Here is a 26,578-nt window from a genome sequence, read left to right as displayed (position 1 = left end):
GAACCTAAATTAAGAAAAACAAATAAATACATTCTTAAATTATATGGGGGGGAAATCAAAAGTAATCAAAACATGCCAATTTGGGGGTATAACTCAAATCCTGTTGCCCCCTTTAAAAATCTTGAATGGTAATATATTTTCAGAATCATGACTAAAATCATGTCATCAATTTGAAAATTGTATTTAAAGAAAAAAATTTTTTTATCAAAATATTTATTTCCTACTCGTATGATGAAATCTACCATACTGTTCCTTGAAAAGTAACAGATTTTTATTTCAGTGCAACATGTTGTAGTGTTACAAATTTCTACTAGATGCTGGTGGAGAATGGACACATTTTCCTCTCATTTGAAGAAATCTTCCTCTCGATTCTAAATCAAAGAGCAGAATTTACTCATTTCTGTCGATTTTGTGAGTTCTGCTAATGACCAGCAGGAGGCCGTCAAGAGAACCTAAATTAAGAAAAACAAATAAATACATTCTTAAATTATATTGGTGGTAAATCATATGTAATCAAAACATGTCAATTTGGGGGTATAGCTCAGTGGTAGAGCATTTGACTGCAGATCAAGAGGTCTCAGGTTCAAATCCTGGTGCCCCCTTTAAAAATCTTGAATGGCAATATATTTTCAGAATCATGACTAACATCATGTCCTCAATTTGAAAATTGTATTTTAAGAAAAAAAAAATTTCATCAAAATATTTATTTCCTACTCGTATTATGAAATATACCATACTGTTCCTTGAAAAGTAACAGATTTTTATTTCAGTGCAACAGGTTATAGTGTTATAAATTTCTCCTAGATGCTGGTGGAGAATGGACACATTTTCCTCTCATTTGAAGAAATCTTACTCTCGATTCTAAATCAAAGAGCAGAATTTACTAATTTCTGTCGATTGACCAGCAGGAGGCCGTCAAGAGAACCTAAATTAAAAAAAACAAATAAATACATTCTTAAATTATATTGGGGGGGAAATCAAAAGTATTAAAAACATGCCAAATTGGGGGTATAGCTCAGTGGTAGAGCATTTGACTGCAGATCAAGAGGTCTCAGGTTCAAATCCTGGTGCCCCCTTTAAAAATCTTGAATGGCAATATATTTTCAGAATCATGACTAACATCATGTCCTCAATTTGAAAATTGTATTTTAAGAAAAAAAAAAATTTCATCAAAATATTTATTTCCTACTCGTATTATGAAATCTACCATACTGTTCCTTGAAAAGTAACATATTTTTATTTCAGTGCAACAGGTTATAGTGTTATAAATTTCTCCTAGATGCTGGTGGAGAATGGACACATTTTCCTCTCATTTGAAGAAATCTTCCTCTCGATTCTAAATCAAAGAGCAGAATTTACTAATTTCTGTCGATTGACCAGCAGGAGGCCGTCAAGAGAACCTAAATTAAGAAAAACAAATAAATACATTCTTAAATTATATTGGGGGGGAAATCAAAAGTAATCAAAACATGCCAAATTGGGGGTATAGCTCAGTGGTAGAGCATTTTACTGCAGATCAAGAGGTCTCAGGTTCAAATCCTGGTGCCCCCTTTTAAAATCTTGAATGGTAATACATTTTCAGAATCATGACTAACATCATGTCATCAATTTGAAAATTGTATTTAAAGAAAAGAAATTTTTTCATCAAAATATTTATTTCCTACTCGTATGATGAAATCTACCATACTGTTCCATGAAAAGTAACAGATTTTTATTTCAGTGCAACATGTTGTAGTGTTACAAATTTCTACTAGATGCTGGTGGAGAATGGACACATTTTCCTCTCATTTGAAGAAATCTTCCTCTCGATTCTAAATCAAAGAGCAGAATTTACTAATTTCTGTCGATTGACCAGCAGGAGGCCGTCAAGAGAACCTAAATTAAGAAAAACAAATAAATACATTCTTAAATTATATTGGGGGAAATCAAAAGTAATCAAAACATGCCAATTTGGGGGTATAGCTCAGTGGTAGAGCATTTGACTGCAGATCAAGAGGTCTCAGGTTCAAATCCTGGTGCCCCCTTTTAAAATCTTGAATGGTAATATATTTTCAGAATCATGACTAACATCATGTCATCAATTTGAAAATTGTATTTAAAGAAAAGAAATTTTTTCATCAAAATATTTATTTCCTACTCGTATGATGAAATCTACCATACTGTTCCATGAAAAGTAACAGATTTTTATTTCAGTGCAACATGTTGTAGTGTTACAAATTTCTACTAGATGCTGGTGGAGAATGGACACATTTTCCTCTCATTTGAAGAAATCTTCCTCTCGATTCTAAATCAAAGAGCAGAATTTACTAATTTCTGTCGATTGACCAGCAGGAGGCCGTCAAGAGAACCTAAATTAAGAAAAACAAATAAATACATTCTTAAATTATATTGGGGGGAAATCAAAAGTAATCAAAACATGCCAATTTGGGGGTATAGCTCAGTGGTAGAGCATTTGACTGCCGATCAAGAGGTCTCAGCTTCAAATCCTGGTGCCCCCTTTAAAAATCTTGAATGGTAATATATTTTCAGAATCATGACTAACATCATGTCCTCAATTTGAAAATTGTATTTTAAGAAAAAACATTTTTTCATTAAAATATTTATTTCCTACTCGTATTATGAAATCTACCATACTGTTCCTTGAAAAATAACAGATTTTTAGTTCAGTGCAACATGTTATAGTGTTACAAATTTCTACTAGATGCTGGTGGAGAATGGACACATTTTCCTCTCATTTGAAGAAATCTTCCTCTCGATTCTAAATCAAAGAGCAGAATTTACTCATTTCTGTCGATTTTATGAGTTCTGCTAATGACCAGCAGGAGGCCGTCAAGAGAACCTAAATTAAGAAAAACAAATAAATACATTCTTAAATTATATTGGGGGTAAATCAAAAGTAATCAAAACATGTCAATTTGGGGGTATAGCTCAGTGGTAGAGCATTTGACTGCAGATCAAGAGGTCTCAGGTTCAAATCCTGGTGCCCCATTTAAAAATCTTGAATGGTAATATATTTTCAGAATCATGACTAACATCTTGTCCTCAATTTGAAAATTGTATTTAAAGAAAAAACATTTTTTCATCAAAATATTTATTTCCTACTCGTATGATGAAATCTACCATACTGTTCCATGAAAAGTAACAGATTTTTATTTCAGTGCAACATGTTGTAGTGTTACAAATTTCTACTAGATGCTGGTGGAGAATGGACACATTTTCCTCTCATTTGAAGAAATCTTCCTCTCGATTCTAAATCAAAGAGCAGAATTTACTAATTTCTGTCGATTGACCAGCAGGAGGCCGTCAAGAGAACCTAAATTAAGAAAAACAAATAAATACATTCTTAAATTATATTGGGGGGAAATCAAAAGTAATCAAAACATGCCAATTTGGGGGTATAGCTCAGTGGTAGAGCATTTGACTGCCGATCAAGAGGTCTCAGCTTCAAATCCTGGTGCCCCCTTTAAAAATCTTGAATGGTAATATATTTTCAGAATCATGACTAACATCATGTCCTCAATTTGAAAATTGTATTTTAAGAAAAAACATTTTTTCATTAAAATATTTATTTCCTACTCGTATTATGAAATCTACCATACTGTTCCTTGAAAAATAACAGATTTTTAGTTCAGTGCAACATGTTATAGTGTTACAAATTTCTACTAGATGTTGGTGGAGAATGGACACATTTTCCTCTCATTTGAAGAAATCTTCCTCTCGATTCTAAATCAAAGAGCAGAATTTACTCATTTCTGTCGATTTTATGAGTTCTGCTAATGACCAGCAGGAGGCCGTCAAGAGAACCTAAATTAAGAAAAACAAATAAATACATTCTTAAATTATATTGGGGGTAAATCAAAAGTAATCAAAACATGTCAATTTGGGGGTATAGCTCAGTGGTAGAGCATTTGACTGCAGATCAAGAGGTCTCAGGTTCAAATCCTGGTGCCCCCTTTAAAAATCATGAATGGTAATATATTTTCAGAATCATGACTAACATCTTGTCCTCAATTTGAAAATTGTATTTAAAGAAAAAACATTTTTTCATCAAAATATTTATTTCCTACTCGTATGATGAAATCTACCATACTGTTCCTTGAAAAGTAACAGATTTTTATTTCAGTGCAACATGTTGTAGTGTTACAAATTTCTACTAGATGCTGGTGGAGAATGGACACATTTTCCTCTCATTTGAAGAAATCTTCCTCTCGATTCTAAATCAAAGAGCAGAATTTACTAATTTCTGTCGATTGACCAGCAGGAGGCCGTCAAGAGAACCTAAATTAAGAAAAACAAATAAATACATTCTTAAATTATATTGGGGGGAAATCAAAAGTAATCAAAACATGCCAAATTGGGGGTATATCTCAGTGGTAGAGCATTTGACTGCAGATCAAGAGGTCTCAGGTTCAAATCCTGGTGCCCCCTTTAAAAATCTTGAATGGTAATATATTTTCAGAATCATGTCCTCAATTTGAAAATTGTATTTAAAGAAAAAACATTTTTTCATCAAAATATTTATTTCCTACTCGTATGATGAAATCTACCATACTGTTCCTTGAAATGTAACAGATTTCTATTTTTGTGCAACATGTTATAGTGTTACAAATTTCTACTAGATGCTGGTGGAGAATGGACACATTTTCCTCTCATTTGAAGAAATCTTCCTCTCGATTCTAAATCAAAGAGCAGAATTTACTCATTTCTGTCGATTTAGTGAGTTCTGCTAATGACCAGCAGGAGGCCGTCAAGAGAACCTAAATTAAGAAAAACAAATAAATACATTCTTAAATTATATGGGGGGGAAATCAAAAGTAATCAAAACATGCCAATTTGGGGGTATAACTCAAATCCTGTTGCCCCCTTTAAAAATCTTGAATGGTAATATATTTTCAGAATCATGACTAAAATCATGTCATCAATTTGAAAATTGTATTTAAAGAAAAAATGTTTTTTATCAAAATATTTATTTCCTACTCGTATGATGAAATCTACCATACTGTTCCTTGAAAAGTAACAGATTTTTATTTCAGTGCAACATGTTGTAGTGTTACAAATTTCTACTAGATGCTGGTGGAGAATGGACACATTTTCCTCTCATTTGAAGAAATCTTCCTCTCGATTCTAAATCAAAGAGCAGAATTTACTCATTTCTGTCGATTTTGTGAGTTCTGCTAATGACCAGCAGGAGGCCGTCAAGAGAACCTAAATTAAGAAAAACAAATAAATAAATTCTTAAATTATATTGGGGGGAAATCAAAAGTATTAAAAACATGCCAAATTGGGGGTATAGCTCAGTGGTAGAGCATTTGACTGCAGATCAAGAGGTCTCAGGTTCAAATCCTGGTGCCCCCTTTAAAAATCTTGAATGGCAATATATTTTCAGAATCATGACTAACATCATGTCCTCAATTTGAAAATTGTATTTTAAGAAAAAAAAAATTTCATCAAAATATTTATTTCCTACTCGTATTATGAAATATACCATACTGTTCCTTGAAAAGTAACAGATTTTTATTTCAGTGCAACAGGTTATAGTGTTATAAATTTCTCCTAGATGCTGGTGGAGAATGGACACATTTTCCTCTCATTTGAAGAAATCTTACTCTCGATTCTAAATCAAAGAGCAGAATTTACTAATTTCTGTCGATTGACCAGCAGGAGGCCGTCAAGAGAACCTAAATTAAAAAAAACAAATAAATACATTCTTAAATTATATTGGGGGGGAAATCAAAAGTATTAAATACATGCCAAATTGGGGGTATAGCTCAGTGGTAGAGCATTTGACTGCAGATCAAGAGGTCTCAGGTTCAAATCCTGGTGCCCCCTTTAAAAATCTTGAATGGCAATATATTTTCAGAATCATGACTAACATCATGTCCTCAATTTGAAAATTGTATTTTAAGAAAAAAAAAAATGTCATCAAAATATTTATTTCCTACTCGTATTATGAAATCTACCATACTGTTCCTTGAAAAGTAACATATTTTTATTTCAGTGCAACAGGTTATAGTGTTATAAATTTCTCCTAGATGCTGGTGGAGAATGGACACATTTTCCTCTCATTTGAAGAAATCTTCCTCTCGATTCTAAATCAAAGAGCAGAATTTACTAATTTCTGTCGATTGACCAGCAGGAGGCCGTCAAGAGAACCTAAATTAAGAAAAACAAATAAATACATTCTTAAATTATATTGGGGGGGAAATCAAAAGTAATCAAAACATGCCAAATTGGGGGTATAGCTCAGTGGTAGAGCATTTTACTGCAGATCAAGAGGTCTCAGGTTCAAATCCTGGTGCCCCCTTTTAAAATCTTGAATGGTAATACATTTTCAGAATCATGACTAACATCATGTCATCAATTTGAAAATTGTATTTAAAGAAAAGAAATTTTTTCATCAAAATATTTATTTCCTACTCGTATGATGAAATCTACCATACTGTTCCATGAAAAGTAACAGATTTTTATTTCAGTGCAACATGTTATAGTGTTACAAATTTCTACTAGATGCTGGTGGAGAATGGACACATTTTCCTCTCATTTGAAGAAATCTTCCTCTCGATTCTAAATCAAAGAGCAGAATTTACTAATTTCTGTCGATTGACCAGCAGGAGGCCGTCAAGAGAACCTAAATTAAGAAAAACAAATAAATACATTCTTAAATTAAATTGGAGGGAAATCAAAAGTAATCAAAACATGCCAATTTGGGGGTATAGCTCAGTGGTAGAGCATTTGACTGCCGATCAAGAGGTCTCAGCTTCAAATCCTGGTGCCCCCTTTAAAAATCTTGAATGGTAATATATTTTCAGAATCATGACTAACATCATGTCCTCAATTTGAAAATTGTATTTTAAGAAAAAACATTTTTTCATTAAAATATTTATTTCCTACTCGTATTATGAAATCTACCATACTGTTCCTTGAAAAATAACAGATTTTTAGTTCAGTGCAACATGTTATAGTGTTACAAATTTCTACTAGATGCTGGTGGAGAATGGACACATTTTTCTCTCATTTGAAGAAATCTTCCTCTCGATTCTAAATCAAAGAGCAGAATTTACTCATTTCTGTCGATTTTATGAGTTCTGCTAATGACCAGCAGGAGGCCGTCAAGAGAACCTAAATTAAGAAAAACAAATAAATACATTCTTAAATTATATTGGGGGTAAATCAAAAGTAATCAAAACATGTCAATTTGGGGGTATAGCTCAGTGGTAGAGCATTTGACTGCAGATCAAGAGGTCTCAGGTTCAAATCCTGGTGCCCCCTTTAAAAATCTTGAATGGTAATATATTTTCAGAATCATGTCCTCAATTTGAAAATTGTATTTAAAGAAAAAACATTTTTTCATCAAAATATTTATTTCCTACTCGTATGATGAAATCTACCATACTGTTCCTTGAAATGTAACAGATTTTTATTTTTGTGCAACATGTTATAGTGTTATAAATTTCTCCTAGATGCTGGTGGAGAATGGACACATTTTCCTCTCATTTGAAGAAATCTTACTCTCGATTCTAAATCAAAGAGCAGAATTTACTAATTTCTGTCGATTGACCAGCAGGAGGCCGTCAAGAGAACCTAAATTAAAAAAAACAAATAAATACATTCTTAAATTATATTGGGGGGGAAATCAAAAGTATTAAATACATGCCAAATTGGGGGTATAGCTCAGTGGTAGAGCATTTGACTGCAGATCAAGAGGTCTCAGGTTCAAATCCTGGTGCCCCCTTTAAAAATCTTGAATGGCAATATATTTTCAGAATCATGACTAACATCATGTCCTCAATTTGAAAATTGTATTTTAAGAAAAAAAAAAATGTCATCAAAATATTTATTTCCTACTCGTATTATGAAATCTACCATACTGTTCCTTGAAAAGTAACATATTTTTATTTCAGTGCAACAGGTTATAGTGTTATAAATTTCTCCTAGATGCTGGTGGAGAATGGACACATTTTCCTCTCATTTGAAGAAATCTTCCTCTCGATTCTAAATCAAAGAGCAGAATTTACTAATTTCTGTCGATTGACCAGCAGGAGGCCGTCAAGAGAACCTAAATTAAGAAAAACAAATAAATACATTCTTAAATTATATTGGGGGGGAAATCAAAAGTAATCAAAACATGCCAAATTGGGGGTATAGCTCAGTGGTAGAGCATTTTACTGCAGATCAAGAGGTCTCAGGTTCAAATCCTGGTGCCCCCTTTTAAAATCTTGAATGGTAATACATTTTCAGAATCATGACTAACATCATGTCATCAATTTGAAAATTGTATTTAAAGAAAAGAAATTTTTTCATCAAAATATTTATTTCCTACTCGTATGATGAAATCTACCATACTGTTCCATGAAAAGTAACAGATTTTTATTTCAGTGCAACATGTTATAGTGTTACAAATTTCTACTAGATGCTGGTGGAGAATGGACACATTTTCCTCTCATTTGAAGAAATCTTCCTCTCGATTCTAAATCAAAGAGCAGAATTTACTAATTTCTGTCGATTGACCAGCAGGAGGCCGTCAAGAGAACCTAAATTAAGAAAAACAAATAAATACATTCTTAAATTAAATTGGAGGGAAATCAAAAGTAATCAAAACATGCCAATTTGGGGGTATAGCTCAGTGGAAGAGCATTTGACTGCCGATCAAGAGGTCTCAGCTTCAAATCCTGGTGCCCCCTTTAAAAATCTTGAATGGTAATATATTTTCAGAATCATGACTAACATCATGTCCTCAATTTGAAAATTGTATTTTAAGAAAAAACATTTTTTCATTAAAATATTTATTTCCTACTCGTATTATGAAATCTACCATACTGTTCCTTGAAAAATAACAGATTTTTAGTTCAGTGCAACATGTTATAGTGTTACAAATTTCTACTAGATGCTGGTGGAGAATGGACACATTTTTCTCTCATTTGAAGAAATCTTCCTCTCGATTCTAAATCAAAGAGCAGAATTTACTCATTTCTGTCGATTTTATGAGTTCTGCTAATGACCAGCAGGAGGCCGTCAAGAGAACCTAAATTAAGAAAAACAAATAAATACATTCTTAAATTATATTGGGGGTAAATCAAAAGTAATCAAAACATGTCAATTTGGGGGTATAGCTCAGTGGTAGAGCATTTGACTGCAGATCAAGAGGTCTCAGGTTCAAATCCTGGTGCCCCCTTTAAAAATCTTGAATGGTAATACATTTTCAGAATCATGACTAACATCTTGTCCTCAATTTGAAAATTGTATTTAAAGAAAAAACATTTTTTCATCAAAATATCTATTTCCTACTCGTATGATGAAATCTACCATACTGTTCCTTGAAAAGTAACAGATTTTTATTTCAGTGCAACATGTTGTAGTGTTACAAATTTCTACTAGATGCTGGTGGAGAATGGACACATTTTCCTCTCATTTGAAGAAATCTTCCTCTCGATTCTAAATCAAAGAGCAGAATTTACTAATTTCTGTCGATTGACCAGCAGGAGGCCGTCAAGAGAACCTAAATTAAGAAAAACAAATAAATACATTCTTAAATTATATTGGTGGGAAATCAAAAGTAATCAAAACATGCCAAATTGGGGGTATATCTCAGTGGTAGAGCATTTGACTGCAGATCAAGAGGTCTCAGGTTCAAATCCTGGTGCCCCCTTTAAAAATCTTGAATGGTAATATATTTTCAGAATCATGTCCTCAATTTGAAAATTGTATTTAAAGAAAAAACATTTTTTCATCAAAATATTTATTTCCTACTCGTATGATGAAATCTACCATACTGTTCCTTGAAATGTAACAGATTTTTATTTTTGTGCAACATGTTATAGTGTTACAAATTTCTACTAGATGCTGGTGGAGAATGGACACATTTTCCTCTCATTTGAAGAAATCTTCCTCTCGATTCTAAATCAAAGAGCAGAATTTACTCATTTCTGTCGATTTAGTGAGTTCTGCTAATGACCAGCAGGAGGCCGTCAAGAGAACCTAAATTAAGAAAAACAAATAAATACATTCTTAAATTATATGGGGGGAAATCAAAAGTAATCAAAACATGCCAATTTGGGGGTATAACTCAAATCCTGGTGCCCCCTTTAAAAATCTTGAATGGTAATATATTTTCAGAATCATGACTAACATCATGTCATCAATTTGAAAATTGTATTTAAAGAAAAATTTTTTTTTATCAAAATATTTATTTCCTACTCGTATGATGAAATCTACCATACTGTTCCTTGAAAAGTAACAGATTTTTATTTCAGTGCAACATGTTGTAGTGTTACAAATTTCTACTAGATGCTGGTGGAGAATGGACACATTTTTCTCTCATTTGAAGAAATATTCCTCTCGATTCTAAATCAAAGAGCAGAATTTACTCATTTCTGTCGATTTTATGAGTTCTGCTAATGACCAGCAGGAGGCCGTCAAGAGAACCTAAATTAAGAAAAACAAATAAATACATTCTTAAATTATATTGGGGGTAAATCAAAAGTAATCAAAACATGTCAATTTGGGGGTATAGCTCAGTGGTAGAGCATTTGACTGCAGATCAAGAGGTCTCAGGTTCAAATACTGGTGCCCCCTTTAAAAATCTTGAATGGTAATATATTTTCAGAATCATGACTAACATCATGTCCTCAATTTGAAAATTGTATTTAAAGAAAAAACATTTTTTCATCAAAATATTTATTTCCTACTCGTATGATGAAATCTACCATACTGTTCCTTGAAAAGTAACAGATTTTTATTTCAGTGCAACATGTTATAGTGTTACAAATTTCTACTAGATGCTGGTGGAGAATGGACACATTTTCCTCTCATTTGAAGAAATCTTCCTCTCGATTCTAAATCAAAGAGCAGAATTTACTAATTTCTGTCGATTGACCAGCAGGAGGCCGTCAATAGAATCTAAATTAAGAAAAACAAATAAATACATTCTTAAATTATATTGGGGGGAAATCAAAAGTATTAAAAACATGCCAAATTGGGGGTATAGCTCAGTGGTAGAGCATTTGACTGCAGATCAAGAGGTCTCAGGTTCAAATCCTGGTGCCCCCTTTAAAAATCTTGAATGGCAATATATTTTCAGAATCATGACTAACATCATGTCCTCAATTTGAAAATTGTATTTTAAGAAAAAAAAAAATTTCATCAAAATATTTATTTCCTACTCGTATTATGAAATCTACCATACTGTTCCTTGAAAAGTAACAGATTTTTATTTCAGTGCAACAGGTTATAGTGTTATAAATTTCTCCTAGATGCTGGTGGAGAATGGACACATTTTCCTCTCATTTGAAGAAATCTTCCTCTCGATTCTAAATCAAAGAGCAGAATTTACTAATTTCTGTCGATTGACCAGCAGGAGGCCGTCAAGAGAACCTAAATTAAGAAAAACAAATAAATAAATTCTTAAATTATATTGGGGGGAAATCAAAAGTATTAAAAACATGCCAAATTGGGGGTATAGCTCAGTGGTAGAGCATTTGACTGCAGATCAAGAGGTCTCAGGTTCAAATCCTGGTGCCCCCTTTAAAAATCTTGAATGGTAATATATTTTCAGAATCATGACTAACATCATGTCCTCAATTTGAAAATTGTATTTTAAGAAAAAACATTTTTTCATCAAAATATTTATTTCCTACTCGTATTATGAAATCTACCATACTGTTCCTTGAAAAATAACAGATTTTTAGTTCAGTGCAACATGTTATAGTGTTACAAATTTCTACTAGATGCTGGTGGAGAATGGACACATTTTCCTCTCATTTGAAGAAATCTTCCTCTCGATTCTAAATCAAAGAGCAGAATTTACTCATTTCTGTCGATTTAGTGAGTTCTGCTAATGACCAGCAGGAGGCCGTCAAGAGAACCTAAATTAAGAAAAACAAATAAATACATTCTTAAATTATATGGGGGGGAAATCAAAAGTAATCAAAACATGCCAATTTGGGGGTATAACTCAAATCCTGGTGCCCCCTTTAAAAATCTTGAATGGTAATATATTTTCAGAATCATGACTAACATCATGTCATCAATTTGAAAATTGTATTTAAAGAAAAAAAAAATGTCATCAAAATATTTATTTCCTACTCGTATGATGAAATCTACCATACTGTTCCTTGAAAAGTAACAGATTTTTATTTCAGTGCAACAGGTTATAGTGTTATAAATTTCTCCTAGATGCTGGTGGAGAATGGACACATTTTCCTCTCATTTGAAGAAATCTTCCTCTCGATTCTAAATCAAAGAGCAGAATTTACTAATTTCTGTCGATTGACCAGCAGGTCAATCCTGGTGCCCCCTTTTAAAATCTTGAATGGTAATACATTTTCAGAATCATGACTAACATCATGTCATCAATTTGAAAATTGTATTTAAAGAAAAGAAATTTTTTCATCAAAATATTTATTTCCTACTCGTATGATGAAATCTACCATACTGTTCCATGAAAAGTAACAGATTTTTATTTCAGTGCAACATGTTATAGTGTTACAAATTTCTACTAGATGCTGGTGGAGAATGGACACATTTTCCTCTCATTTGAAGAAATCTTCCTCTCGATTCTAAATCAAAGAGCAGAATTTACTAATTTCTGTCGATTGACCAGCAGGAGGCCGTCAAGAGAACCTAAATTAAGAAAAACAAATAAATACATTCTTAAATTATATTGGAGGGAAATCAAAAGTAATCAAAACATGCCAATTTGGGGGTATAGCTCAGTGGTAGAGCATTTGACTGCCGATCAAGAGGTCTCAGCTTCAAATCCTGGTGCCCCCTTTAAAAATCTTGAATGGTAATATATTTTCAGAATCATGACTAACATCATGTCCTCAATTTGAAAATTGTATTTTAAGAAAAAACATTTTTTCATTAAAATATTTATTTCCTACTCGTATTATGAAATCTACCATACTGTTCCTTGAAAAATAACAGATTTTTAGTTCAGTGCAACATGTTATAGTGTTACAAATTTCTACTAGATGCTGGTGGAGAATGGACACATATGTCTCTCATTTGAAGAAATCTTCCTCTCGATTCTAAATCAAAGAGCAGAATTTACTCATTTCTGTCGATTTTATGAGTTCTGCTAATGACCAGCAGGAGGCCGTCAAGAGAACCTAAATTAAGAAAAACAAATAAATACATTCTTAAATTATATTGGGGGTAAATCAAAAGTAATCAAAACATGTCAATTTGGGGGTATAGCTCAGTGGTAGAGCATTTGACTGCAGATCAAGAGGTCTCAGGTTCAAATCCTGGTGCCCCCTTTAAAAATCTTGAATGGTAATACATTTTCAGAATCATGACTAACATCTTGTCCTCAATTTGAAAATTGTATTTAAAGAAAAAACATTTTTTCATCAAAATATCTATTTCCTACTCGTATGATGAAATCTACCATACTGTTCCTTGAAAAGTAACAGATTTTTATTTCAGTGCAACATGTTGTAGTGTTACAAATTTCTACTAGATGCTGGTGGAGAATGGACACATTTTCCTCTCATTTGAAGAAATCTTCCTCTCGATTCTAAATCAAAGAGCAGAATTTACTAATTTCTGTCGATTGACCAGCAGGAGGCCGTCAAGAGAACCTAAATTAAGAAAAACAAATAAATACATTCTTAAATTATATTGGGGGGAAATCAAAAGTAATCAAAACATGCCAAATTGGGGGTATATCTCAGTGGTAGAGCATTTGACTGCAGATCAAGAGGTCTCAGGTTCAAATCCTGGTGCCCCCTTTAAAAATCTTGAATGGTAATATATTTTCAGAATCATGTCCTCAATTTGAAAATTGTATTTAAAGAAAAAACATTTTTTCATCAAAATATTTATTTCCTACTCGTATGATGAAATCTACCATACTGTTCCTTGAAATGTAACAGATTTTTATTTTTGTGCAACATGTTATAGTGTTACAAATTTCTACTAGATGCTGGTGGAGAATGGACACATTTTCCTCTCATTTGAAGAAATCTTCCTCTCGATTCTAAATCAAAGAGCAGAATTTACTCATTTCTGTCGATTTAGTGAGTTCTGCTAATGACCAGCAGGAGGCCGTCAAGAGAACCTAAATTAAGAAAAACAAATAAATACATTCTTAAATTATATGGGGGGGAAATCAAAAGTAATCAAAACATGCCAATTTGGGGGTATAACTCAAATCCTGGTGCCCCCTTTAAAAATCTTGAATGGTAATATATTTTCAGAATCATGACTAACATCATGTCATCAATTTGAAAATTGTATTTAAAGAAAAATTTTTTTTTATCAAAATATTTATTTCCTACTCGTATGATGAAATCTACCATACTGTTCCTTGAAAAGTAACAGATTTTTATTTCAGTGCAACATGTTGTAGTGTTACAAATTTCTACTAGATGCTGGTGGAGAATGGACACATTTTTCTCTCATTTGAAGAAATATTCCTCTCGATTCTAAATCAAAGAGCAGAATTTACTCATTTCTGTCGATTTTATGAGTTCTGCTAATGACCAGCAGGAGGCCGTCAAGAGAACCTAAATTAAGAAAAACAAATAAATACATTCTTAAATTATATTGGGGGTAAATCAAAAGTAATCAAAACATGTCAATTTGGGGGTATAGCTCAGTGGTAGAGCATTTGACTGCAGATCAAGAGGTCTCAGGTTCAAATACTGGTGCCCCCTTTAAAAATCTTGAATGGTAATATATTTTCAGAATCATGACTAACATCATGTCCTCAATTTGAAAATTGTATTTAAAGAAAAAACATTTTTTCATCAAAATATTTATTTCCTACTCGTATGATGAAATCTACCATACTGTTCCTTGAAAAGTAACAGATTTTTATTTCAGTGCAACATGTTATAGTGTTACAAATTTCTACTAGATGCTGGTGGAGAATGGACACATTTTCCTCTCATTTGAAGAAATCTTCCTCTCGATTCTAAATCAAAGAGCAGAATTTACTAATTTCTGTCGATTGACCAGCAGGAGGCCGTCAATAGAATCTAAATTAAGAAAAACAAATAAATACATTCTTAAATTATATTGGGGGGAAATCAAAAGTAGTAAAAACATGCCAAATTGGGGGTATAGCTCAGTGGTAGAGCATTTGACTGCAGATCAAGAGGTCTCAGGTTCAAATCCTGGTGCCCCCTTTAAAAATCTTGAATGGCAATATATTTTCAGAATCATGACTAACATCATGTCCTCAATTTGAAAATTGTATTTTAAGAAAAAAAAAAATTTCATCAAAATATTTATTTCCTACTCGTATTATGAAATCTACCATACTGTTCCTTGAAAAGTAACAGATTTTTATTTCAGTGCAACAGGTTATAGTGTTATAAATTTCTCCTAGATGCTGGTGGAGAATGGACACATTTTCCTCTCATTTGAAGAAATCTTCCTCTCGATTCTAAATCAAAGAGCAGAATTTACTAATTTCTGTCGATTGACCAGCAGGAGGCCGTCAAGAGAACCTAAATTAAGAAAAACAAATAAATAAATTCTTAAATTATATTGGGGGGAAATCAAAAGTATTAAAAACATGCCAAATTGGGGGTATAGCTCAGTGGTAGAGCATTTGACTGCAGATCAAGAGGTCTCAGGTTCAAATCCTGGTGCCCCCTTTAAAAATCTTGAATGGTAATATATTTTCAGAATCATGACTAACATCATGTCCTCAATTTGAAAATTGTATTTTAAGAAAAAACATTTTTTCATCAAAATATTTATTTCCTACTCGTATTATGAAATCTACCATACTGTTCCTTGAAAAATAACAGATTTTTAGTTCAGTGCAACATGTTATAGTGTTACAAATTTCTACTAGATGCTGGTGGAGAATGGACACATTTTCCTCTCATTTGAAGAAATCTTCCTCTCGATTCTAAATCAAAGAGCAGAATTTACTCATTTCTGTCGATTTAGTGAGTTCTGCTAATGACCAGCAGGAGGCCGTCAAGAGAACCTAAATTAAGAAAAACAAATAAATACATTCTTAAATTATATGGGGGGGAAATCAAAAGTAATCAAAACATGCCAATTTGGGGGTATAACTCAAATCCTGGTGCCCCCTTTAAAAATCTTGAATGGTAATATATTTTCAGAATCATGACTAACATCATGTCATCAATTTGAAAATTGTATTTAAAGAAAAAAAAATGTCATCAAAATATTTATTTCCTACTCGTATGATGAAATCTACCATACTGTTCCTTGAAAAGTAACAGATTTTTATTTCAGTGCAACAGGTTATAGTGTTATAAATTTCTCCTAGATGCTGGTGGAGAATGGACACATTTTCCTCTCATTTGAAGAAATCTTCCTCTCGATTCTAAATCAAAGAGCAGAATTTACTAATTTCTGTCGATTGACCAGCAGGTCAATCCTGGTGCCCCCTTTTAAAATCTTGAATGGTAATACATTTTCAGAATCATGACTAACATCATGTCATCAATTTGAAAATTGTATTTAAAGAAAAGAAATTTTTTCATCAAAATATTTATTTCCTACTCGTATGATGAAATCTACCATACTGTTCCATGAAAAGTAACAGATTTTTATTTCAGTGCAACATGTTATAGTGTTACAAATTTCTACTAGATGCTGGTGGAGAATGGACACATTTTCCTCTCATTTGAAGAAATCTTCCTCTCGATTCTAAATCAAAGAGCAGAATTTACTAATTTCTGTCGATTGACCAGCAGGAGGCCGTCAAGAGAACCTAAATTAAGAAAAACAAATAAATACATTCTTAAATTATATTGGAGGGAAATCAAAAGTAATCAAAACATGCCAATTTGGGGGTATAGCTCAGTGGTAGAGCATTTGACTGCCGATCAAGAGGTCTCAGCTTCAAATCCTGGTGCCCCCTTTAAAAATCTTGAATGGTAATATATTTTCAGAATCATGACTAACATCATGTCCTCAATTTGAAAATTGTATTTTAAGAAAAAACATTTTTTCATTAAAATATTTATTTCCTACTCGTATTATGAAATCTACCATACTGTTCCTTGAAAAATAACAGATTTTTAGTTCAGTGCAACATGTTATAGTGTTACAAATTTCTACTAGATGCTGGTGGAGAATGGACACATATGTCTCTCATTTGAAGAAATCTTCCTCTCGATTCTAAATCAAAGAGCAGAATTTACTCATTTCTGTCGATTTTATGAGTTCTGCTAATGACCAGCAGGAGGCCGTCAAGAGAACCTAAATTAAGAAAAACAAATAAATACATTCTTAAATTATATTGGGGGTAAATCAAAAGTAATCAAAACATGTCAATTTGGGGGTATAGCTCAGTGGTAGAGCATTTGACTGCAGATCAAGAGGTCTCAGGTTCAAATCCTGGTGCCCCCTTTAAAAATCTTGAATGGTAATACATTTTCAGAATCATGACTAACATCTTGTCCTCAATTTGAAAATTGTATTTAAAGAAAAAACATTTTTTCATCAAAATATCTATTTCCTACTCGTATGATGAAATCTACCATACTGTTCCTTGAAAAGTAACAGATTTTTATTTCAGTGCAACATGTTGTAGTGTTACAAATTTCTACTAGATGCTGGTGGAGAATGGACACATTTTCCTCTCATTTGAAGAAATCTTCCTCTCGATTCTAAATCAAAGAGCAGAATTTACTAATTTCTGTCGATTGACCAGCAGGAGGCCGTCAAGAGAACCTAAATTAAGAAAAACAAATAAATACATTCTTAAATTATATTGGGGGGAAATCAAAAGTAATCAAAACATGCCAAATTGGGGGTATATCTCAGTGGTAGAGCATTTGACTACAGATCAAGAGGTCTCAGGTTCAAATCCTGGTGCCCCCTTTAAAAATCTTGAATGGTAATATATTTTCAGAATCATGTCCTCAATTTGAAAATTGTATTTAAAGAAAAAACATTTTTTCATCAAAATATTTATTTCCTACTCGTATGATGAAATCTACCATACTGTTCCTTGAAATGTAACAGATTTTTATTTTTGTGCAACATGTTATAGTGTTACAAATTTCTACTAGATGCTGGTGGAGAATGGACACATTTTCCTCTCATTTGAAGAAATCTTCCTCTCGATTCTAAATCAAAGAGCAGAATTTACTCATTTCTGTCGATTTAGTGAGTTCTGCTAATGACCAGCAGGAGGCCGTCAAGAGAACCTAAATTAAGAAAAACAAATAAATACATTCTTAAATTATATGGGGGGGAAATCAAAAGTAATCAAAACATGCCAATTTGGGGGTATAACTCAAATCCTGGTGCCCCCTTTAAAAATCTTGAATGGTAATATATTTTCAGAATCATGACTAACATCATGTCATCAATTTGAAAATTGTATTTAAAGAAAAAATTTTTTTTATCAAAATATTTATTTCCTACTCGTATGATGAAATCTACCATACTGTTCCTTGAAAAGTAACAGATTTTTATTTCAGTGCAACATGTTGTAGTGTTACAAATTTCTACTAGATGCTGGTGGAGAATGGACACATTTTTCTCTCATTTGAAGAAATATTCCTCTCGATTCTAAATCAAAGAGCAGAATTTACTCATTTCTGTCGATTTTATGAGTTCTGCTAATGACCAGCAGGAGGCCGTCAAGAGAACCTAAATTAAGAAAAACAAATAAATACATTCTTAAATTATATTGGGGGTAAATCAAAAGTAATCAAAACATGTCAATTTGGGGGTATAGCTCAGTGGTAGAGCATTTGACTGCAGATCAAGAGGTCTCAGGTTCAAATACTGGTGCCCCCTTTAAAAATCTTGAATGGTAATATAGTTTCAGAATCATGACTAACATCATGTCCTCAATTTGAAAATTGTATTTAAAGAAAAAACATTTTTTCATCAAAATATTTATTTCCTACTCGTATGATGAAATCTACCATACTGTTCCTTGAAAAGTAACAGATTTTTATTTCAGTGCAACATGTTATAGTGTTACAAATTTCTACTAGATGCTGGTGGAGAATGGACACATTTTCCTCTCATTTGAAGAAATCTTCCTCTCGATTCTAAATCAAAGAGCAGAATTTACTAATTTCTGTCGATTGACCAGCAGGAGGCCGTCAATAGAATCTAAATTAAGAAAAACAAATAAATACATTCTTAAATTATATTGGGGGGAAATCAAAAGTAGTAAAAACATGCCAAATTGGGGGTATAGCTCAGTGGTAGAGCATTTGACTGCAGATCAAGAGGTCTCAGGTTCAAATCCTGGTGCCCCCTTTAAAAATCTTGAATGGCAATATATTTTCAGAATCATGACTAACATCATGTCCTCAATTTGAAAATTGTATTTTAAGAAAAAAAAAAATTTCATCAAAATATTTATTTCCTACTCGTATTATGAAATCTACCATACTGTTCCTTGAAAAGTAACAGATTTTTATTTCAGTGCAACAGGTTATAGTGTTATAAATTTCTCCTAGATGCTGGTGGAGAATGGACACATTTTCCTCTCATTTGAAGAAATCTTCCTCTCGATTCTAAATCAAAGAGCAGAATTTACTAATTTCTGTCGATTGACCAGCAGGAGGCCGTCAAGAGAACCTAAATTAAGAAAAACAAATAAATACATTCTTAAATTATATTGGGGGGAAATCAAAAGTAATCAAAACATGCCAAATTGGGGGTATATCTCAGTGGTAGAGCATTTGACTGCAGATCAAGAGGTCTCAGGTTCAAATCCTGGTGCCCCCTTTAAAAATCTTGAATGGTAATATATTTTCAGAATCATGACCAACATCATGTCCTCAATTTGAAAATTGTATTTAAAGAAAAAACATTTTTTCATCAAAATATTTATTTCCTACTCGTATGATGAAATCTACCATACTGTTCCTTGAAATGTAACAGATTTTTATTTCTGTGCAACATGTTATAGTGTTACAAATTTCTACTAGATGCTGGTGGAGAATGGACACATTTTCCTCTCATTTGAAGAAATCTTCCTCTCGATTCTAAATCAAAGAGCAGAATTTACTCATTTCTGTCGATTTAGTGAGTTCTGCTAATGACCAGCAGGAGGCCGTCAAGAGAACCTAAATTAAGAAAAACAAATAAATACATTCTTAAATTATATTGGGGGGAAATCAAAAGTAATCAAAACATGCCAATTTGGGGGTATAGCTCAGTGGTAGAGCATTTGACTGCCCATCAAGAGGTCTCAGCTTCAAATCCTGGTGCCCCCTTTAAAAATCTTGAATGGTAATATATTTTCAGAATCATGACTAACATCATGTCCTCAATTTGAAAATTGTATTTTAAGAAAAAACATTTTTTCATCAAAATATTTATTTCCTACTCGTATTATGAAATCTACCATACTGTTCCTTGAAAAATAACAGATTTTTAGTTCAGTGCAACATGTTATAGTGTTACAAATTTCTACTAGATGCTGGTGGAGAATGGACACATTTTCCTCTCATTTGAAGAAATCTTCCTCTCGATTCTAAATCAAAGAGCAGAATTTACTCATTTCTGTCGATTTAGTGAGTTCTGCTAATGACCAGCAGGAGGCCGTCAAGAGAACCTAAATTAAGAAAAACAAATAAATACATTCTTAAATTATATTGGGGGGAAATCAAAGTTAATCAAAACCTGCCAAATTGGGGGTATATCTCAGTGGTAGAGCATTTGACTGCAGATCAAGAGGTCTCAGGTTCAAATCCTGGTGCCCCATTTAAAAATCTTGAATGGTAATATATTTTCGGAATCATGACCAACATCATGTCCTCAATTTGAAAATTTTATTTAAAGAAAAAACATTTTTTCATCAAAATATTTATTTCCTACTCGTATGATGAAATCTACCATACTGTTCCTTGAAAAGTAACAGATTTTTATTTCAGTGCAACAGGTTATAGTGTTATAAATTTCTACTAGATGCTAATGGAGAATGGACACATTTTCCTCTCATTTGAAGAAATCTTCCTCTCGATTCTAAATCAAAGAGCAGAATTTACTCATTTCTGTCGATTTTGTGAGTTCTGCTAATGACCAGCAGGAGGCCGTCAAGAGAACCTAAATTAAGAAAAACAAATAAATAAATTCTTAAATTATATTGGGGGGAAATCAAAAGTATTAAAAACATGCCAAATTGGGGGTATAGCTCAGTGGTAGAGCATTTGACTGCAGATCAAGAGGTCTCAGGTTCAAATCCTGGTGCCCCCTTTAAAAATCTTGAATGGTAATATGTTTTCAGAATCATGACTAACATCATGTCCTCAATTTGAAAATTGTATTTTAAGAAAAAAAAAATTTTCATCAAAATATTTATTTCCTACTCGTATGATGAAATCTACCATACTGTTTCTTGAAAAGTAACAGATTTTTATTTCAGTGCAACATGTTGTAGTGTTACAAATTTCTACTAGATGCTGGTGGAGAATGGACACATTTTCCTCTCATTTGAAGAAATCTTCCTCTCGATTCTAAATCAAAGAGCAGAATTTACTAATTTCTGTCGATTGACCAGCAGGAGGCCGTCAAAAGAACCTAAATTAAGAAAAACAAATAAATACATTCTTAAATTATATGGGGGGGAAATCAAAAGTAATCAAAACATGCCAATTTGGGGGTATAACTCAAATCCTGGTGCCCCCTTTAAAAATCTTGAATGTTAATATATTTTCAGAATCATGACTAACATCATGTCATCAATTTGAAAATTGTATTTAAAGAAAAAAAAATTTCATCAAAATATTTATTTCCTACTCGTATGATGAAATCTACCATACTGTTCCTTGAAAAGTAACAGATTTTTATTTCAGTGCAACATGTTGTAGTGTTACAAATTTCTACTAGATGCTGGTGGAGAATGGACACATTTTCCTCTCATTTGAAGAAATCTTCCTCTCAATTCTAAATCAAAGAGCAGAATTTACTCATTTCTGTCGATTTTGTGAGTTCTGCTAATGACCAGCAGGAGGCCATCAAGAGAACCTAAATTAAGAAAAACAAATAAATAAATTCTTAAATTATATTGGGGGGAAATCAAAAGTATTAAAAACATGCCAAATTGGGGGTATAGCTCAGTGGTAGAGCATTTGACTGCAGATCAAGAGGTCTCAGGTTCAAATCCTGGTGCCCCCTTTAAAAATCTTGGATGGTAATATATTTTCAGAATCATGACTAACATCATGTCCTCAATTTGAAAATTGTATTTTAAGAAAAAACATTTTTTCATCAAAATATTTATTTCCTACTCGTATGATGAAATCTACCATACTGTTCCTTGAAAAGTAACAGATTTTTATTTCAGTGCAACAGGTTATAGTGTTATAAATTTCTACTAGATGCTAATGGAGAATGGACACATTTTCCTCTCATTTGAAGAAATCTTCCTCTCGATTCTAAATCAAAGAGCAGAATTTACTCATTTCTGTCGATTTTGTGAGTTCTGCTAATGACCAGCAGGAGGCCGTCAAGAGAACCTAAATTAAGAAAAACAAATAAATAAATTCTTAAATTATATTGGGGGGAAATCAAAAGTATTAAAAACATGCCAAATTGGGGGTATAGCTCAGTGGTAGAGCATTTGACTGCAGATCAAGAGGTCTCAGGTTCAAATCCTGGTGCCCCCTTTAAAAATCTTGAATGGTAATATGTTTTCAGAATCATGACTAACATCATGTCCTCAATTTGAAAATTGTATTTTAAGAAAAAAAAATTTTTCATCAAAATATTTATTTCCTACTCGTATGATGAAATCTACCATACTGTTTCTTGAAAAGTAACAGATTTTTATTTCAGTGCAACATGTTGTAGTGTTACAAATTTCTACTAGATGCTGGTGGAGAATGGACACATTTTCCTCTCATTTGAAGAAATCTTCCTCTCGATTCTAAATCAAAGAGCAGAATTTACTAATTTCTGTCGATTGACCAGCAGGAGGCCGTCAAAAGAACCTAAATTAAGAAAAACAAATAAATACATTCTTAAATTATATTGGGGGGAAATCAAAAGTAATCAAAACATGCCAAATTGGGGGTATATCTCAGTGGTAGAGCATTTGACTGCAGATCAAGAGGTCTCAGGTTCAAATCCTGATGCCCCCTTTAAAAATCTTGAATGGTAATATATTTTCAGAATCATGACCAACATCATGTCCTCAATTTGAAAATTGTATTTAAAGAAAAAACATTTTTTCATCAAAATATTTATTTCCTACTCGTATGATGAAATCTACCATACTGTTCCTTGAAATGTAACAGATTTTTATTTCTGTGCAACATGTTATAGTGTTACAAATTTCTACTAGATGCTGGTGGAGAATGGACACATTTTCCTCTCATTTGAAGAAATCTTCCTCTCGATTCTAAATCAAAGAGCAGAATTTACTCATTTCTGTCGATTTAGTGAGTTCTGCTAATGACCAGCAGGAGGCCGTCAAGAGAACCTAAATTAAGAAAAACAAATAAATACATTCTTAAATTATATGGGGGGGAAATCAAAAGTAATCAAAACATGCCAATTTGGGGGTATAACTCAAATCCTGGTGCCCCCTTTAAAAATCTTGAATGTTAATATATTTTCAGAATCATGACTAACATCATGTCATCAATTTGAAAATTGTATTTAAAGAAAAAAAAAATTTCATCAAAATATTTATTTCCTACTCGTATGATGAAATCTACCATACTGTTCCTTGAAAAGTAACAGATTTTTATTTCAGTGCAACATGTTGTAGTGTTACAAATTTCTACTAGATGCTGGTGGAGAATGGACACATTTTCCTCTCATTTGAAGAAATCTTCCTCTCAATTCTAAATCAAAGAGCAGAATTTACTCATTTCTGTCGATTTTGTGAGTTCTGCTAATGACCAGCAGGAGGCCATCAAGAGAACCTAAATTAAGAAAAACAAATAAATAAATTCTTAAATTATATTGGGGGGAAATCAAAAGTATTAAAAACATGCCAAGTTGGGGGTATAGCTCAGTGGTAGAGCATTTGACTGCAGATCAAGAGGTCTCAGGTTCAAATCCTGGTGCCCCCTTTAAAAATCTTGGATGGTAATATATTTTCAGAATCATGACTAACATGTCCTCAATTTGTAAATTGTATTTTAAGAAAAAACATTTTTTCATCAAAATATTTATTTCCTACTCGTATGATGAAATCTACCACACTGTTCCTTGAAAAGTAACAGATTTTTATTTCAGTGCAACATGTTGTAGTGTTACAAATTTCTACTAGATGCTGGTGGAGAATGGACACATTTTCCTCTCATTTGAAGAAATCTTCCTCTCGATTCTAAATCAAAGAGCAGAATTTACTAATTTCTGTCGATTGACCAGCAGGAGGCCGTCAAGAGAACCTAAATTAAGAAAAACAAATAAATACATTCTTAAATTATATTGGGGGGAAATCAAAAGTAATCAAAACATGCCAAATTGGGGGTATATCTCAGTGGTAGAGCATTTGACTGCAGATCAAGAGGTCTCAGGTTCAAATCCTGGTGCCCCCTTTAAAAATCTTGAATGGTAATATATTTTCAGAATCATGACCAACATCATGTCCTCAATTTGAAAATTGTATTTAAAGAAAAAACATTTTTTCATCAAAATATTTATTTCCTACTCGTATGATGAAATCTACCATACTGTTCCTTGAAATGTAACAGATTTTTATTTCTGTGCAACATGTTATAGTGTTACAAATTTCTACTAGATGCTGGTGGAGAATGGACACATTTTCCTCTCATTTGAAGAAATCTTCCTCTCGATTCTAAATCAAAGAGCAGAATTTACTCATTTCTGTCGATTTAGTGAGTTCTGCTAATGACCAGCAGGAGGCCGTCAAGAGAACCTAAATTAAGAAAAACAAATAAATACATTCTTAAATTATATTGGGGGGAAATCAAAAGTAATCAAAACATGCCAATTTGGGGGTATAGCTCAGTGGTAGAGCATTTGACTGCCCATCAAGAGGTCTCAGCTTCAAATCCTGGTGCCCCCTTTAAAAATCTTGAATGGTAATATATTTTCAGAATCATGACTAACATCATGTCCTCAATTTGAAAATTTTATTTAAAGAAAAAACATTTTTTCATCAAAATATTTATTTCCTACTCGTATGATGAAATCTACCATACTGTTCCTTGAAAAGTAACAGATTTTTATTTCAGTGCAACAGGTTATAGTGTTATAAATTTCTACTAGATGCTAATGGAGAATGGACACATTTTCCTCTCATTTGAAGAAATCTTCCTCTCGATTCTAAATCAAAGAGCAGAATTTACTCATTTCTGTCGATTTTGTGAGTTCTGCTAATGACCAGCAGGAGGCCGTCAAGAGAACCTAAATTAAGAAAAACAAATAAATAAATTCTTAAATTATATTGGGGGGAAATCAAAAGTATTAAAAACATGCCAAATTGGGGGTATAGCTCAGTGGTAGAGCATTTGACTGCAGATCAAGAGGTCTCAGGTTCAAATCCTGGTGCCCCCTTTAAAAATCTTGGATGGTAATATATTTTCAGAATCATGACTAACATGTCCTCAATTTGTAAATTGTATTTTAAGAAAAAACATTTTTTCATCAAAATATTTATTTCCTACTCGTATGATGAAATCTACCACACTGTTCCTTGAAAAGTAACAGATTTTTATTTCAGTGCAACATGTTGTAGTGTTACAAATTTCTACTAGATGCTGGTGGAGAATGGACACATTTTCCTCTCATTTGAAGAAATCTTCCTCTCGATTCTAAATCAAAGAGCAGAATTTACTAATTTCTGTCGATTGACCAGCAGGAGGCCGTCAAGAGAACCTAAATTAAGAAAAACAAATAAATACATTCTTAAATTATATTGGGGGGAAATCAAAAGTAATCAAAACATGCCAAATTGGGGGTATATCTCAGTGGTAGAGCATTTGACTGCAGATCAAGAGGTCTCAGGTTCAAATCCTGGTGCCCCCTTTAAAAATCTTGAATGGTAATATATTTTCAGAATCATGACCAACATCATGTCCTCAATTTGAAAATTGTATTTAAAGAAAAAACATTTTTTCATCAAAATATTTATTTCCTACTCGTATGATGAAATCTACCATACTGTTCCTTGAAATGTAACAGATTTTTATTTCTGTGCAACATGTTATAGTGTTACAAATTTCTACTAGATGCTGGTGGAGAATGGACACATTTTCCTCTCATTTGAAGAAATCTTCCTCTCGATTCTAAATCAAAGAGCAGAATTTACTCATTTCTGTCGATTTAGTGAGTTCTGCTAATGACCAGCAGGAGGCCGTCAAGAGAACCTAAATTAAGAAAAACAAATAAATACATTCTTAAATTATATTGGGGGGAAATCAAAAGTAATCAAAACATGCCAATTTGGGGGTATAGCTCAGTGGTAGAGCATTTGACTGCCCATCAAGAGGTCTCAGCTTCAAATCCTGGTGCCCCCTTTAAAAATCTTGAATGGTAATATATTTTCAGAATCATGACTAACATCATGTCCTCAATTTGAAAATTTTATTTAAAGAAAAAACATTTTTTCATCAAAATATTTATTTCCTACTCGTATGATGAAATCTACCATACTGTTCCTTGAAAAGTAACAGATTTTTATTTCAGT

At 32.6% G+C, this 26,578-nt stretch overlaps 23 non-coding genes across 23 annotated transcripts; all 23 read left to right on the top strand.

The window, feature by feature from the left end:
* The first annotated feature begins 530 nt into the window (after nt 1-530).
* Nucleotides 531-602, top strand: TRNAC-GCA (transfer RNA cysteine (anticodon GCA)). Its single transcript has one exon. It is a non-coding gene; the product is annotated as a tRNA-Cys (tRNA).
* Nucleotides 603-1,004: 402 nt separating this feature from the next.
* Nucleotides 1,005-1,076, top strand: TRNAC-GCA (transfer RNA cysteine (anticodon GCA)). Its single transcript has one exon. It is a non-coding gene; the product is annotated as a tRNA-Cys (tRNA).
* Nucleotides 1,077-1,952: 876 nt separating this feature from the next.
* Nucleotides 1,953-2,024, top strand: TRNAC-GCA (transfer RNA cysteine (anticodon GCA)). The gene has a single exon. It is a non-coding gene; the product is annotated as a tRNA-Cys (tRNA).
* A 1,858-nt stretch (nt 2,025-3,882) lies between these two features.
* On the top strand, nt 3,883-3,954 carry TRNAC-GCA (transfer RNA cysteine (anticodon GCA)). The gene has a single exon. It is a non-coding gene; the product is annotated as a tRNA-Cys (tRNA).
* Nucleotides 3,955-5,283: 1,329 nt separating this feature from the next.
* On the top strand, nt 5,284-5,355 carry TRNAC-GCA (transfer RNA cysteine (anticodon GCA)). Its single transcript has one exon. It is a non-coding gene; the product is annotated as a tRNA-Cys (tRNA).
* Nucleotides 5,356-5,757: 402 nt separating this feature from the next.
* TRNAC-GCA (transfer RNA cysteine (anticodon GCA)) lies at nt 5,758-5,829 on the top strand. The gene has a single exon. It is a non-coding gene; the product is annotated as a tRNA-Cys (tRNA).
* Nucleotides 5,830-7,197: 1,368 nt separating this feature from the next.
* TRNAC-GCA (transfer RNA cysteine (anticodon GCA)) lies at nt 7,198-7,269 on the top strand. The gene has a single exon. It is a non-coding gene; the product is annotated as a tRNA-Cys (tRNA).
* A 391-nt stretch (nt 7,270-7,660) lies between these two features.
* On the top strand, nt 7,661-7,732 carry TRNAC-GCA (transfer RNA cysteine (anticodon GCA)). Its single transcript has one exon. It is a non-coding gene; the product is annotated as a tRNA-Cys (tRNA).
* Nucleotides 7,733-9,100: 1,368 nt separating this feature from the next.
* On the top strand, nt 9,101-9,172 carry TRNAC-GCA (transfer RNA cysteine (anticodon GCA)). The gene has a single exon. It is a non-coding gene; the product is annotated as a tRNA-Cys (tRNA).
* Nucleotides 9,173-10,974: 1,802 nt separating this feature from the next.
* Nucleotides 10,975-11,046, top strand: TRNAC-GCA (transfer RNA cysteine (anticodon GCA)). Its single transcript has one exon. It is a non-coding gene; the product is annotated as a tRNA-Cys (tRNA).
* Nucleotides 11,047-11,448: 402 nt separating this feature from the next.
* Nucleotides 11,449-11,520, top strand: TRNAC-GCA (transfer RNA cysteine (anticodon GCA)). Its single transcript has one exon. It is a non-coding gene; the product is annotated as a tRNA-Cys (tRNA).
* Nucleotides 11,521-13,187: 1,667 nt separating this feature from the next.
* TRNAC-GCA (transfer RNA cysteine (anticodon GCA)) lies at nt 13,188-13,259 on the top strand. The gene has a single exon. It is a non-coding gene; the product is annotated as a tRNA-Cys (tRNA).
* A 1,803-nt stretch (nt 13,260-15,062) lies between these two features.
* Nucleotides 15,063-15,134, top strand: TRNAC-GCA (transfer RNA cysteine (anticodon GCA)). The gene has a single exon. It is a non-coding gene; the product is annotated as a tRNA-Cys (tRNA).
* Nucleotides 15,135-15,536: 402 nt separating this feature from the next.
* On the top strand, nt 15,537-15,608 carry TRNAC-GCA (transfer RNA cysteine (anticodon GCA)). Its single transcript has one exon. It is a non-coding gene; the product is annotated as a tRNA-Cys (tRNA).
* A 1,666-nt stretch (nt 15,609-17,274) lies between these two features.
* TRNAC-GCA (transfer RNA cysteine (anticodon GCA)) lies at nt 17,275-17,346 on the top strand. The gene has a single exon. It is a non-coding gene; the product is annotated as a tRNA-Cys (tRNA).
* Nucleotides 17,347-17,748: 402 nt separating this feature from the next.
* On the top strand, nt 17,749-17,820 carry TRNAC-ACA (transfer RNA cysteine (anticodon ACA)). The gene has a single exon. It is a non-coding gene; the product is annotated as a tRNA-Cys (tRNA).
* Nucleotides 17,821-19,149: 1,329 nt separating this feature from the next.
* Nucleotides 19,150-19,221, top strand: TRNAC-GCA (transfer RNA cysteine (anticodon GCA)). Its single transcript has one exon. It is a non-coding gene; the product is annotated as a tRNA-Cys (tRNA).
* A 1,875-nt stretch (nt 19,222-21,096) lies between these two features.
* On the top strand, nt 21,097-21,168 carry TRNAC-GCA (transfer RNA cysteine (anticodon GCA)). Its single transcript has one exon. It is a non-coding gene; the product is annotated as a tRNA-Cys (tRNA).
* Nucleotides 21,169-22,017: 849 nt separating this feature from the next.
* TRNAC-GCA (transfer RNA cysteine (anticodon GCA)) lies at nt 22,018-22,089 on the top strand. The gene has a single exon. It is a non-coding gene; the product is annotated as a tRNA-Cys (tRNA).
* A 419-nt stretch (nt 22,090-22,508) lies between these two features.
* On the top strand, nt 22,509-22,580 carry TRNAC-GCA (transfer RNA cysteine (anticodon GCA)). The gene has a single exon. It is a non-coding gene; the product is annotated as a tRNA-Cys (tRNA).
* A 402-nt stretch (nt 22,581-22,982) lies between these two features.
* Nucleotides 22,983-23,054, top strand: TRNAC-GCA (transfer RNA cysteine (anticodon GCA)). The gene has a single exon. It is a non-coding gene; the product is annotated as a tRNA-Cys (tRNA).
* Nucleotides 23,055-23,921: 867 nt separating this feature from the next.
* On the top strand, nt 23,922-23,993 carry TRNAC-GCA (transfer RNA cysteine (anticodon GCA)). The gene has a single exon. It is a non-coding gene; the product is annotated as a tRNA-Cys (tRNA).
* Nucleotides 23,994-25,374: 1,381 nt separating this feature from the next.
* Nucleotides 25,375-25,446, top strand: TRNAC-GCA (transfer RNA cysteine (anticodon GCA)). Its single transcript has one exon. It is a non-coding gene; the product is annotated as a tRNA-Cys (tRNA).
* Nucleotides 25,447-26,578: the final 1,132 nt, after the last annotated feature.

Source organism: Pelobates fuscus, chromosome 1 (assembly GCF_036172605.1).
Source record: "Pelobates fuscus isolate aPelFus1 chromosome 1, aPelFus1.pri, whole genome shotgun sequence".
Lineage (NCBI taxonomy): Eukaryota > Metazoa > Chordata > Amphibia > Anura > Pelobatidae > Pelobates > Pelobates fuscus.
This window is presented reverse-complemented; position numbering and strand designations above follow the sequence as displayed.